Source organism: Eptatretus burgeri, chromosome 7 (genome assembly GCF_056783735.1).
Source record: "Eptatretus burgeri isolate ZD-2024b chromosome 7, Ebu_testis_v1, whole genome shotgun sequence".
Classification (NCBI taxonomy): Eukaryota; Metazoa; Chordata; class Myxini; order Myxiniformes; family Myxinidae; genus Eptatretus; species Eptatretus burgeri.
In genome coordinates, this window is record NC_140967.1 from 58,366,740 (window position 1) to 58,380,104 (window position 13,365).

Sequence of the window (13,365 nt, forward strand, 5' to 3'; positions counted from 1 at the left end):
TGTTGGGCGTTGATTTTTGAGATGTGCACCCATGATTCGGACAGTTGCTGGACCACACCTACATTGGTCGCTTCACTCCACCCACCATGGTACCCAGACAAAATGATATGGCCACCATTTTGGTTTTCTGGTGGGCCTAGCACATTAGGTCTGAAAGACTGTGCGGATTATATACTGTCTGGGTTTGTTGCGTCAGATTTCCAATGGCTTTGTTTTGATTGAGCGTTAATCACGATGAGGGACCTCGTAAATTCGAATCATATGGCGAACAAAAATTATTTGTAAGGTTTAATCAAGCCTGAATGCGTCTCCCTAAAAAAATAGCTTTAGGTAATTTTTGAATGGCCCCATATGATTAAACTATCTACCAAGTACATACATACATATATATATATATATATATATATATATATATATATATACATTTTTTTATATGTATATATATATATATATATATATATATTTATGTAGATTTTTTTTATGTCGCAGGTTGTGACCACAGTGCAGTCATTTTTGTTCTCAGACACGGCATGTTGGATGCCATCGGGTTGCTCTTTCATTTCAGTCTATATTTTTGCAACTATGAGCTGAATGGCCATTTTGGACGTTTCTGTGCAAGCTTTCCCATAATCTTGAATGAGATTTCCCATAAGCACAAAGCTAAAGCCACATTGGTGGAGCTGAATAAGAAGAAAATTAATGTTCTTGAGTGACCCGGTCAAAGTCCTGACTTGAACCCAATTGAACATTTATGGTGAGACTTGAAGATTGCAGTCCATCGAAGATCCCCATCAAACTTGGCGAAACAAGAGCAATTTTCACGTGAAGAATGGGTAAAGATTTCACCATCTCACTGTGCAAAGCTGGTAGAGACCTACCCAAAAAGACTTGTAGCAATCATTGCTGCGAAAGATGCTTCCACTCAGCACTGACCTCAGGGGTGAAATACTTTTACAACCAGTGAAGTTTGATTTGTACCTTTTTTTCCAGGTATTCCTGACATGAAATCTCCTTCAACTATAACAGTATATAGTTTTATCTATTCAGTCATGAATAAAAAAGTTCATTTGGAAAAATTGTTTCTACATAACTCATCTAAATGTGTCATTGATCGGAGTGAATACTTTTGCAGGCCACTGTAAATCATTTTTGAATGGGCCCTTCAGTATGTTGTGTAGAACAGTTTGTGATCTGAGATTTTCATTTTCGTCATAGTTATCAAGTTATATCATTCCATCAAGTTGTGGCCAACTTCTCGTGACATTCATGATCAGATTTCTCCAAACATCCCTATCCTGTGCACTTTGGCATAAATGCTTTCCTGGACGTATTACGACCGGGTGTACTGCATCTGAAGTTAAAGCCGCCGGTGTTACGCATGGTTCTGCTGTCCTCGATTGTGCATAACTCTTCTCAGAGGGATAACAATGCCTATGAGATTTTGGGCTTGAGCGAAGCCAGTGAGCAGTTGTGAAGTTCAGCACCATATTTCTGCTTGACGAGCTGTGGAAGGGAAGGGTTTATGAGTGACAACCACAAGTATATAACTGTGTTCTCAAGGGATGGGGTCATATCCTCATCTGCAGAGATAGCCTCACCATGGTGGGTGATGTCACAACCACCTGTCAGATTATCTTCAAAGAAGGCAGTCGACCGCTGGGACACGTTTTCTGGGCGTTCATCTGTCTTAAGCCTGATATTGGCCAGGTCCAAAAAATGAGCACCTGCTGACTGAAAACCGAAATATTGTCTTATCTTCTGCTAGATGTTTGCTACTGACGTCGATGACTTCATGATGGAGTTACGCGAGACGATTGGGCAGAAATGATCAATCTGCCTGAGCATGAGGTCGATGTGCGCATTCTTCTGAGTGGCAGTGCGCCTGTTGTGGGGCCGAGTTTCGGCAAAGAGCACGGCCGCTAGATGGAGCAGTAGAGTCGGCTCCACCGAACACCCGGAATTTATGGGTCATCACCCCGGATAACTCCGGAGCTGATGGGTCCCTTATCGGACCGAAGATCGCCAATAGGTCGACTGCGTGGGATAGGGCTGATTGCCAATTTCAATTTACCTAAATACCCACGTCGTCCATACTACCGGGGAAATTCACCCTCGGCGGAGCTCAAGCGGAATGAGCCAGTAGCGTGCTCGAACCGTGCATAACCCGAGCGGATGGTTACTGAGGTCCGTCGGTCCAAATGCACAATTTACCCTTGCTACTTCTCAACACGCACCGTGCTAAACCAAGAAAAGAAACACAAAAATGAGCTGAAACATTTAACAGGGGATTTATTTACAATAGGGGGGGGGGGGGAGGAAGGGAACACAAGAGCAGAGTGAAACCGACAATAAGAAATGCAGTCAATGTACAAGCAAAAGCACTTATCCAGTTGCTACTTAAAGATGGGCCCACACACAGACACACAGACACACACAGAAATGGACCCGAATGGTCTTTATTGAAGGCCTCCAGCTCGAGGACAGGTGAGCTTGAGACCAGAGCCTGTGCTTGGACCTGTCCACCTCGTGTGGTCCTTGACGTCCTGGATCGGCGGGACTCGAACCCGCAACACGATGATGATGATTAGCACAATGGCGACCACGACCCTTTTTCCACTACGACAACCTCCACCACCTCGATCATTTTTTTCACCACCACTACCCAGCCTGGCGTTTCTTATATTCCTTTCTCCTCCGGGGTGAGCACACCACTGTCTGAGGCGCTCTCGACCCTCATTGGATGGGACGTTTTGGGAAGGTCGCTCTCTGTGGCCATCTCAACTCTCATTGGCTGACGTGTCGGTGGGAAAACCGCCTTCTGTGGCCATCTCAACTCTCATTGGCCGACGTGTCGTGGGAAAATCGCCTTCTGTGGCCTGATTGGACAAGGGGCACGTCCCTGCCTTCCTGGCCAGAGTCCCGGTCTGAGGGGATGGAAATCTCCGCCCACGTCCGTGGCTGGACACGCGTGTGTAATGGCGCGATGTGCGAAGTGAAGGAGTGATGGTTTCGGTTGACTGGAGGCTCGATTTGTATTACGAAAACCCCGACTAAAAAAAGTAAGTCGCAGCACACATGTAAATCCCATTAGACACAGGTAGGGGACCCTAACTATAAACACACACTTATCGAAATAACCAAGCTTCGGGACTGCTGTCTGTCTGTGTGCACAAGGCTTCCAGATTCGTAACACGCCGTTGATCCTTGGGGACTTCAGCCAGGTCACCAGCAAAACCCTTTCGGGTTTGCAGCCTTCTTCTTAAGCCAAGTGACGTCGTCGCCGGGAAAGGGCGCAAAGTTCGTGTCAAGCGGAATAATATACGTCAGATTTTGTCACCAACTCTCCAAAGGTAGTTATGGTCTCATTTCTTGTGAATTGCCATTGCTTCAGGGCACGAAGGAGAGCAGCCATGGCGCCGTTTCCACAACTACCAGGCGAAGACTATATACACTGTTCTGGCTGTTGTAGGCCACAAGCGCTCCTAAACTGGTCGAAGACGTTAGCGATTAAACGTTAATGTTGGCGATTACGTGACTACGCGAACGTTTCGATTAGCGATCGTGGTCGTGGTCGTGGTCGTAAAATACGACTCTTGTGTATGAGTGTCGAGAGGCTGTGGACACTGTGGCCACCACGCCAAGAATACCGGAAGGTCAGGCTTCTCACACGGAGGTTTATTTCGGTGATGCCACACGGAACGAGGCACAGCAATCGAGTGACCGTGCGCATGCGCAAGGCGGGTGGGGGGGGGGGGAGTGGAGCGATTGCTTGGTGGTGGTTCAGGTGGCTGGCTTAATACCATAGGGTCTTGAGTTGGAGCCCGTGGCGCCGTTAAAATAACATCAGGTGGGTTGACAGGCTCTCATCCTTTCCACGTGGGCGAAACGACTAACAAAGCACCTATGAAGCATTTTAAGACGAATGAAAAAAATCCAGTATAACACGTTCTCCACAATGCTGCACCCCCCCGAGCTCACGACGCTTGTCGCTTGCACTTTGCGCGGTTATGTTTGGTGCTTTTAACGCCACATTTGCTTTTAAAATCTCCACTCTCGTTGCGGTTGTTAATGACGCCCGTCGGTCGTTTGTTGGTTTTGTTGTGGTAACCTTCACTTATCGGCTTCGCACTGCCGGCTTCACCAACAAGAGCCGGGCGCCGCTGAGCCGCAAGCTTGCTTTGCAGAAGGACGGGAAGTAAAACATCGCTTTGGAATGAGTCCACTTAAACCGGCGAACGTGAGTTACGGCTGTGTGTCGTCAGTTCACAGGTATGTGTGGGTAAACCAGGCGGATTGAAGTATCGAATCACCTTTCGACCCACGAATCCGATCACCGTTTGGGCGAGGACGGAGGGGGCGGAGCTCTTGGTTTGTGGGCGTGCACTCGACAGGGTAACCTCCAATCGCTGCTTTTGACGGGGACGGAGGGGGCGGAGCTCTTGGTTTGTGGGCGTGCACTCGACAGGGTAACCTCCAATCGCTGCTTTTGACGAGGAGGGAAGGGGGCGGAGCTCTTGGTTTGTGGGCGTGCACTCGACAGGGTAACCTCCAATCGCTGCTTTTGACGGGGACGGAGGGGGCGGAGCTCTTGGTTTGTGGGCGTGCACTTGACAGGGTAACCTCCAATCGCTGCTTTTGACGAGGAGGGAAGGGGGCGGAGCTCTTGGTTTGTGGGCGTGCACTCGACAGGGTAACCTCCAATCGCTGCTTTTGACGGGGACGGAGGGGGCGGAGCTCTTGGATTTCGGGGCAGGTACTCATCCTGACAACTCCCAACCCCTCGGGGCGGCCCCAGCACAGATGTGGAGATGTGTGTACGCGTTGGACGTTTATGACAACAGGAAGACCTTTCCTTAATTCGTGCGTGCTCGATCCCAACCGATAACAATCAGTCCTTCGAAGTTCGAATACATTTAGCCGTTGGACTGCTTTGGAGGTTCGTGGTCACGTGGACGAGCAGAACCGCAACACCATCGACAGAGGGATAGAGGGGTAAGTGAGGAACCATTACCATAAATATGACTCCGCCACGTCTCTAGCATTCCTTGAGTCTTGTGTGGCTTGAAGCGGCGAGAGCAGGTAGAATCGTGTGTGTTTTAAAGATTATTTATTTATATTTATATTTCTAACTGACAAGACGTTTTTGCTCTCTGAGGTTCCATGGAATACGGACCGCGCCCGGGCGGTGTTCAGGCTCCACCCTCTGTTCCCTCATTCTTCCTACAGTTTGGGAATTCCCGACAAGTGTGTCTTGTGGGTTCTCATTGCAACACGCACATTCGAAGAGTTTCACCTGAACGTTTGTCGAGATACTGCCAAGTGTAGATTTACATGATGCATCAGGATTTAATCAAACTATGACGTCACTTATGAAACAAACAAAAAAAAAACAAAACAAACAACTTGGGCTTCACTTTAAAACTTAAATTTTTGTTACTTATTTATATAGTTAGTTAGTTAGTTAGTTCATTCTTACAATTTATGGATGGGGATAAAGGGAGGTTGTATGTGTGTGTTCAGTGTGCACGTTTTGAGAGGGTGGGGAGGGATGGGGTTGGTTAAATTTGGGAATGGAAATATAAAATGGTGGGGGAGTAAGAGATTACATATATATATATATATATATATATATATATATATATATATATATATATATATATATATATATATATATATATATATATATACAGTACATACATACATGGTCACTGGCTTTTGATGATTGTACGCAACTACATAATACTTATTGTACATGTTCCTGACGAGGAACTTCAACTCAAAAGGAAACCATTCGGCCCATCAAGGATGCGCTGTGGCTGCCAACCTATGGTTGTTCGTCCATGCTCTTTCCTTTTTAAGTGCTAAGCATCATTCAAGGAAGCAGCAGGGACCATTTCCTGAGTCTTTGCCAGCACTCCGTCGGGGTTTGACCCACCGACCTCCCACACCAAGAGCGGATGCTCCAATCATCTGATGTCTTACTATTAAGCCACATACGTTGACACACACATATATATATATATATATATATATATATATATATACATACACACACACAGAGTGCAGTGAGTGTGTACTGGATTAATAAGTGTCATGAATTGTTTACTTTCCACTGTCATCACACTTGGTGTTGTGTCATGTTGTGTATTATAGGCTGTACATTCTCAATGTCTCTTTTGATTACTTTACTTTGGAAATTTCCACCAAACCTGAGTGTGCCTCGAGTGTGCCTCATGTATGCGTTTGTCAATGGCATGAAACTGATAATTGCACATTTCAGAAATACCACTTGTAAAAAACAAAACAGGTTATTCAAGGAACATTGACGCAGGAGACCACTTGGCCCATCTTGTACTATCAACACCACACAGACATCCATCCATCAGTTTATCTGCTTAATAATTCCAGAGGGGAAGGAGGAGAAATGAGGGGGAGGACGAGGGAGGAGGAGGATGAATAGGGATGACACTATATGTAATATATACGAGGAGGGATGAAGACACCCATCCATACCTATGCTACCTACCGGTCCTGCCAATGTTCATCTTCCACTCTAGTTGAAATGCTTCTATCTGCTAATTGCATTACTTTTCCTGGGAGACCATTCCATGCATTAACTACTCTCGGAGTAAAAGGTCATCACTCTCCTCATGTTTACTTGAAGACTGTGGTTCCTGGTCCTGTCAGTGTCTATTCTGCTGGAAAAAACTATTCTGCACTTATTTTGTCTATACCCTTCATTATCTTAAACATCTCTATCAGATGGGATGGAGGTCTTGCATGAATTGCATGACATTGTGGAGTTGTCTAACAAAAGGTAGATGGAATTTTACAGAGCATTGGTTGTTTATGTAGATGAGGAACAATAGTGGGGCCCAACACTGCCTTGCAGCGCTTTGGCCTCCACTGTGTGGTTGTATGACAGCTTAGCTGCTGGGGTAGCTATCATTTCTTGAAGCGCGACCGTGTCGCTGATGCAGTGCCCCTCTACCAGTACACACACTGGAACTGGTACTCATTTTGCCGACCTCGGAAGGATGACAGGCTGAGTCAACCCGTTGGTGTATTAATTCAGCAGCCGACAGGGCTTGAACTCAGGACCCTAGGATCCCAAGCCGCCACCCTAACCACTGAGCCAACACCAGGCTGGCCTCCACTGAGAGAGGAGAGGAGAGCAGAGGAGTGGGTTCCACTGATAGTAATGATGAGAAAGTCAGAAATCCTGGATTGATGCAGCCTTATATGCCACAGGCAGCAAGCTTTGCAAGATGGGCAGCATGCCAGACTATCAAATGCCTGAAACATGTCGAGGGAAATAGCCCTGACCTCTTGTTTGAGATTTAAGGCTTCTAACCATTGCTGAGATTTTAATAAAAGCATGTTCAAAGTTGAGTTACTGGGACAGAATCCAAACCAAAGGTCAAAGATCAGCCTGCTTGAAAACTGGAAAGACTTGACAGTAGCAGCTGTGATGGATTCCAAGACTGCTTGCAATTGGAAGTAAGCTGATTAGTCTGTAATTGAGGGGATAAGTGTTTACCCCATTATTATGGATGGGAGTGATGTTTCCTGATTTCCAGACATATGTGAGCTGGCCAAAGGAGAATGATAGACTGAGTAGGAAAGATAGAGAAGAAACAAGAGCAGCAGAGCAGGATTTGAGAACATTGGCACTGATGCCATCTGGGATGAGAAGGATACAAAATCCAATAGATGGTGAGTATGAGATGGTATGATGGGGGAGACAACAGTATGGGTTGGGGACACAAGATTTAGAGACAAACATAGGATTAAGACATTCTGCTTTATCTCGGGCAGAATCTGTTGATATGCAATTTCGGGTGGGTTGGAGGGAAGGGTGATGAAGGGGTAGCATATACCACAGACAGACTTGACAAAGCACCACCTTGACATTGCAGATGGAGGCTGGTTGGAGAGTTCAGCCTTGAGATTTGCATGATCGTGTTTCCTGTTTCCTCGCTGGACTCAGAATGGGGACAAACTTTATGCAGGCCTTATGGAGTGACCTAAAGTTACCCTCAATATGTATTTCCTCATCTAACTTGCATTTTGATTGTTATTTTCACTTGCGTCACATAATAGGTCTACAAGAGCTCTGCAAGGTTGTTGTTGCTGTTGTTGTTGTTGTTGTTGTGGTCCTTGTTGGGGGTTGATTTTGAAACGTGCACCCATTGGTCAGACAGCTGCCGGAGCCCACCCACATTTATCGCTGGATTCCACTCATCATGGCACCCAAACAAAATGATATGGCTGCCATCTTGGTTTTCTGTGGGCCGAAGACATCAGGCCTGTAGGCCTCTGCTGTGCTGATTATACAACGCTTGGTTTTATTGAGTCAGATTTCCATTGGTTTTGTTTGGGTCGCGTATTACTCACGATGAGGGACCCTGAAAAATCTCATCAAAGGTCGAATGAAAATGATTAGTAAGGTTTGGAAATAGGAGAGGAAAGCGATTTTACTCCTAAAATTTCAACAGTATATCGATTGTTGGCATTTGGAAGTGGATTTGAGAGTGGTGAGGAAAAAAAAATAAAAATACACTCGACCTCCCATGGAGCAATCATGGCGCTGAAAGTGAAGTTGCCAAATTTGTCACAGGTTGTGACCACAGTGCGGTCATTCTGTTTTTTTTTTAAAATACTGTACAGAAAACGAGACTCATGAAACGAGTAAATACCAGTTCCCTCTGGGAACGTGACGAGCTCGAGGATTCCGAATATGACACTGAAACTGACGTCAGATGACCCCTTGGCCGCCATTTTTCAAGATGTCCGCCAAACTCGCCGTATCAGGACGTGAGGCGACATTCAAAATCCGACTGAACGATATAATGGAGAAATTATAGTAGCGTTACATAACGTCTTTTCGTGTAAATCGGCACCAAAAATTTGAAAATCGGTTGATAAATGGGCAAGTTACAGTCATGTGTGTACTGTATCCGCAAGAAGTAATTCAATTGAAATGTGATTGTGTTGACTAAATTCCTATGAAATCCTTCCACAGTTCAAATTTTCCATAACCACACTGCCCCCATGGGTACACGTGGTTTACTAATCATCCACTAATGGCCTTTTAAAATCAGTAACATTTATGAGTCTGGATTACATCATCACTCGGGAAATCACTCTTTTATTCTCCTATTTTTTTCCTTTGTATTCTCTTATTACCATAAAAAAATAACATGAAATGAACTATGTTTGCGTTTAACACACGAACCGAACATTTTTGGTTCACTCGGAATTTACTCGGTTTAAGTAAATCCTTCCATATAAAACGGGTTCCTTTGTGATACGTAGGATACCTTTTCCGGAAAATCGCCACAAAATATTTTTAATGGAAATTCCAAATTGAAAATGTGTCCAAAAACGAGGTCAAACGCATTTTCAAGCCCATACACAAAAGTATGCGCCCAAAACGGTGGACTTCGAATGAATGAGACAAAAAGTCAAAAATCATCCCTCCAAACTGGTCCAAATATACCGATTTTAAATACGATTTGAAAATTTACCTGAGATAAGCCTAATATACAATATTCACTGTACATTTCGAGGCTCTGGGATCGATGACAAGAACGGAATTGGAGAAACCTACTCGCTCACTACTTTGTACAAGGACATTTGGCACACAGTGAGTGGCGTGCACTTCACCGAGGCTTTCACGCATTTGCAGTGTCGACGCTCAGTTCTACACGCGCACCGGATCAGTTCACGGCAGGCTTTGGATACAGTTATCTTCATCTACGTTCTGGAATGAACTGATACCTGTGCCGTGGAAAGTGGCCGTTGCCGTATTTGATGACGGGTTGTGGTCCAGATTATCTAATGCAGCAACAGTGAAGAGACCACGTCGAAGATGTGCTGGGCACACCACACCATCTTCTTCATAGCGCTGAGAAACTGATGTGGCGAGCCACTGTTAAATCTCCAGAACTCGATTGTAAGAGATGCATAGGCCCAGACGATGGAGCTCTTTGATGATGGCTTTGCACCTTGTCCGAGAATGAACATTCAGTCCAATGTAAATTGGTAGGGGAGGTTCACGATCTAGGCTGTGTCGTGGTTTCACTTTTGACTTGTTTGGGATTTTCTTGGCATTGAAGGCGATAACCGGGGCGACGCTCAGCGTAGCCTGTGAATCTTCTGCATCTCCTTTGATGTTTGGACCGTTCAATATGAACGAGACGATCGACAGCAGGCTGGATGGAACTGATTTGTTTTGTCCATCATGCGGAAATGACCCATTAAATCTGTACGCTCGATGGTAGAACAGGTCCCGACGGATGATTTTCGCGGCCTTAGCGTGGATCAATGCCTCATCCGTGAAGTTCCAGCCTTTCACTGCATCCTGCAACAGTACCTTCATACATTGGTCGAATATCAACAAGACATTCTTGCCATCAGACTGTTCAGTGCAGTCAGGAAAGTGTTCCAGGATCCGTTCCTTAAGTCTGGTTCGGTGGACGTACGTTGAAATACCTTGGTTGCTCAGACGAGTAGTATACAGGCTATGTGATCTATTAGCTTGACGAACGCTGCACTTTCACCCATGCACTGATCAATGTCCACGGTAGGAGGTTTCTTCCTTAGATGTGACCGGCACCGGTTATTGAGGTTTACCAGGCAGGCAGTGTGGTACTTCCCGTCCATTGCTATTAAATCCCCTCCTCCGGACAGTCTGCTGAGCAAACTATCGTCTGCTAACTCGGCGGCGATCATTATCATTCTCCTGTCTGCCTCCATCGTACTGAAATTACTCAGTGTTTCACCGTTAAAGCAGAAAAAGCAGACATCTGTTGCAATGCGCTGGCGTTTAGGCCTGCTTGGTTCTGGATCACCAGTTGCACACCGTGTCGCTGGTCTCTTGTGCGGCCTGCTTCATTCCCTGTCCAGCTTGGTGTTGTTGAACTTGAGGTAGCACGTTTTGTGCCACGATGCTCTATTCTCGACGAAAGCAGACAGATCATCTAGGTTGAATGTAACGTTGCAGGGCAAAGCATTGCAGTTTCCTGAACTGGCCAACATTTTGGAGGAAATTCACGTAGGTTTTCTTAGCAGCGTCTAGACGTTGTCTGTCCTTTGTGGGGCATTTTAGAGACTCAGACGTTTTCCGCTGGCAGATGATGCACTTCTTCCATTGGATGTCAGCAACGAGACTCGGAATCTGGAAGTGTAATAAGTAATTTCTTCAGTCCATAGCCCAAATACAATATGGTAGACATGTCATGTACTATGTTCGTTCCAAAGTTTATCATAGACCCCAATTCTCCACTGACTACCACCATCCACCTCAGTCCACTTTCTACCACCATGATCCACCACAGTCCCCCAGCCAACCACCATCATCCACTGCAGTCCCCCAGCCAACCACAATCATCCACTGCAGTCCCCCAGCCAACCACAATCATCCACTGTAGTCCCCCAGCCAGCCACCATAATCCACCGCAGTCCCCCATTCTCAACCACCATCATCCACTGCGGCACCGCAGTCCCCCAATCAAAAAATGCCACTGACATCACATCGGACGACTGTGCTGTGTCGTGTGTACCGATCGAAAATGAACGTGCATGAATTTGGAATATTTAGGCTAAAAGCTCTCAAATAATCACTTTTTTTTAAAGTCCAACAGATAAAATCACTCACCTGTGATGAATCATCCTCCATAACAGGATCAATATGGAATCCAAATCGTCGAAATCATTTGATTGCATTCAAATCCCACCGAAAAACAAACTTTTGACCTCCATTTTGTTCGAGAAAGTGCGCTTCCTCTATTGAAATCTGAAGCATTTTCAGGGTGTGCCCCTATTCCTCCACCACAAAAAGGAGAGAACCCCACCCATAATTTACAGTGGGATTAATTAAAAAAAAAGGCATTTTTTCGATTGGCTCCCATTCTCGATTTAGTTATTATGATCATATCTGCCAAGTTTGGTGCTTATATCCAGAAGTGCAACATAAAATTATTAACAGACAACACTAGACAGCAGGAACCTCGACATTAATGCTCGAGGTCCTGCTTCCTCTCTGTGTGAAGGACAGACAGACAAATTAATCTCCTTTTACTGTTTTAGTAATAGAACAGCAGAAACACCTGCTTCCTCTGGGAGGGGAAAAAGGTGTCAATACCTGCTCCCTTTGGTAGGAGTCAGTGGTTAAACCACATCCACTATTCTTTCATGTACAGGCAAAAATTTCTGGGGGGGGGGAGGGTGAGGGGATACAAGGAGGGAATTATTTTAGGGCCATGACAAGACCCGGGATATTCCGAGCATATATGCAAAATTTGGTGGAGATTGGCTCATTGGTTTTCAATTCTATAATGATTAGACATACATATACACATGGAGAATTGCTTTTTTACCTACGCCACCTACGCCACAGAGGTAATGATTTTTTTTGTTTTTTGTTTGGTCTTTCTCTAAGTTATGGACGGATTCAGATGAAACTCGTTGGACAGGTTGGGAGTATAACAAGAACAAATGTATTTAATTTTGGTGAAGATCCGGATATGATAATTTTTTAAGTGGTTTTGCACCATTGAATGAGAAGGCCAAAAACGATGTGCTGTGGAGCTGGATATCTCAAAAAGTTATGGACATATTCAGACAAAACTTTGTGGTCAGGTTGGGTGTCTACCAAGGATGAATCATTTCAATTTTGGTGAAGATCCAGATCCAGATACGAGAATTATTGGCTTCTTTTAAAAGCTTTGTGAACCATTTTAAGTAACAATTTCTCTTTCTCTTTCTCTCTCTCTTTCTCTCTCCCCATACTTTTATGGTGCCCCAAAAACTGCCATTGCCTGGGAGGTTCTGTGCATGCGCACCGAGCATTCCGGGGTGGCATTGACAGATGGGGGCAAAAACAAAAAAAGCATGATATCTCAAAAAGTTGTGGACGGCTTATGAAAAAACTTGTTACTTCAGTAGTCGGAGATTATGTTTTCACCTCTGTCTGTCTGTTTATTTTGTCTGTGAACAGGATATCTCAAAAAGTTAAGGACAGATTCGTACAAAACTTGTTGGACAGGTTGGGTGTGCGACGAGGACGAATAAATTCTATTTTGGTGAATATTCAAATCCAGGTACGAGAAATTTAATTTTTAAAGTGATTCTTCACCATTGAGAGATGGGGCCAAAAATGATGTATGGCATGATATTTCAAAAAGTTATGGACAAGTTATGACAAAACTAGGTGGATGAGTTGGGGAGGTGAGAAGAGCAAGCCGATATGATTTTGGTTCACATCCAGATCCAAATTCAGCCTATCAGTGGGATACAAAACGTAAACTGTTTAGCCTGGCAGAGGTATGCGCTCTACCGAGTGCCATTCTAGTTATGCCT

General features: G+C 45.0%; 1 protein-coding gene across 2 annotated transcripts in view; it reads left to right on the forward strand.

Moving 5' to 3' along the window:
- The first annotated feature begins 4,760 nt into the window (after positions 1-4,760).
- Positions 4,761-13,365, forward strand: part of LOC147023335 (copine-2-like) — a 76,714-nt gene continuing 68,109 nt past the window's right edge. For both annotated transcript variants that reach the window (XM_085888612.1, XM_085888614.1), the window contains exon 1: positions 4,761-4,992. The gene's annotated coding sequence lies outside the window, so the exon portion shown is untranslated. The remainder of the gene's footprint in view (positions 4,993-13,365) is intronic.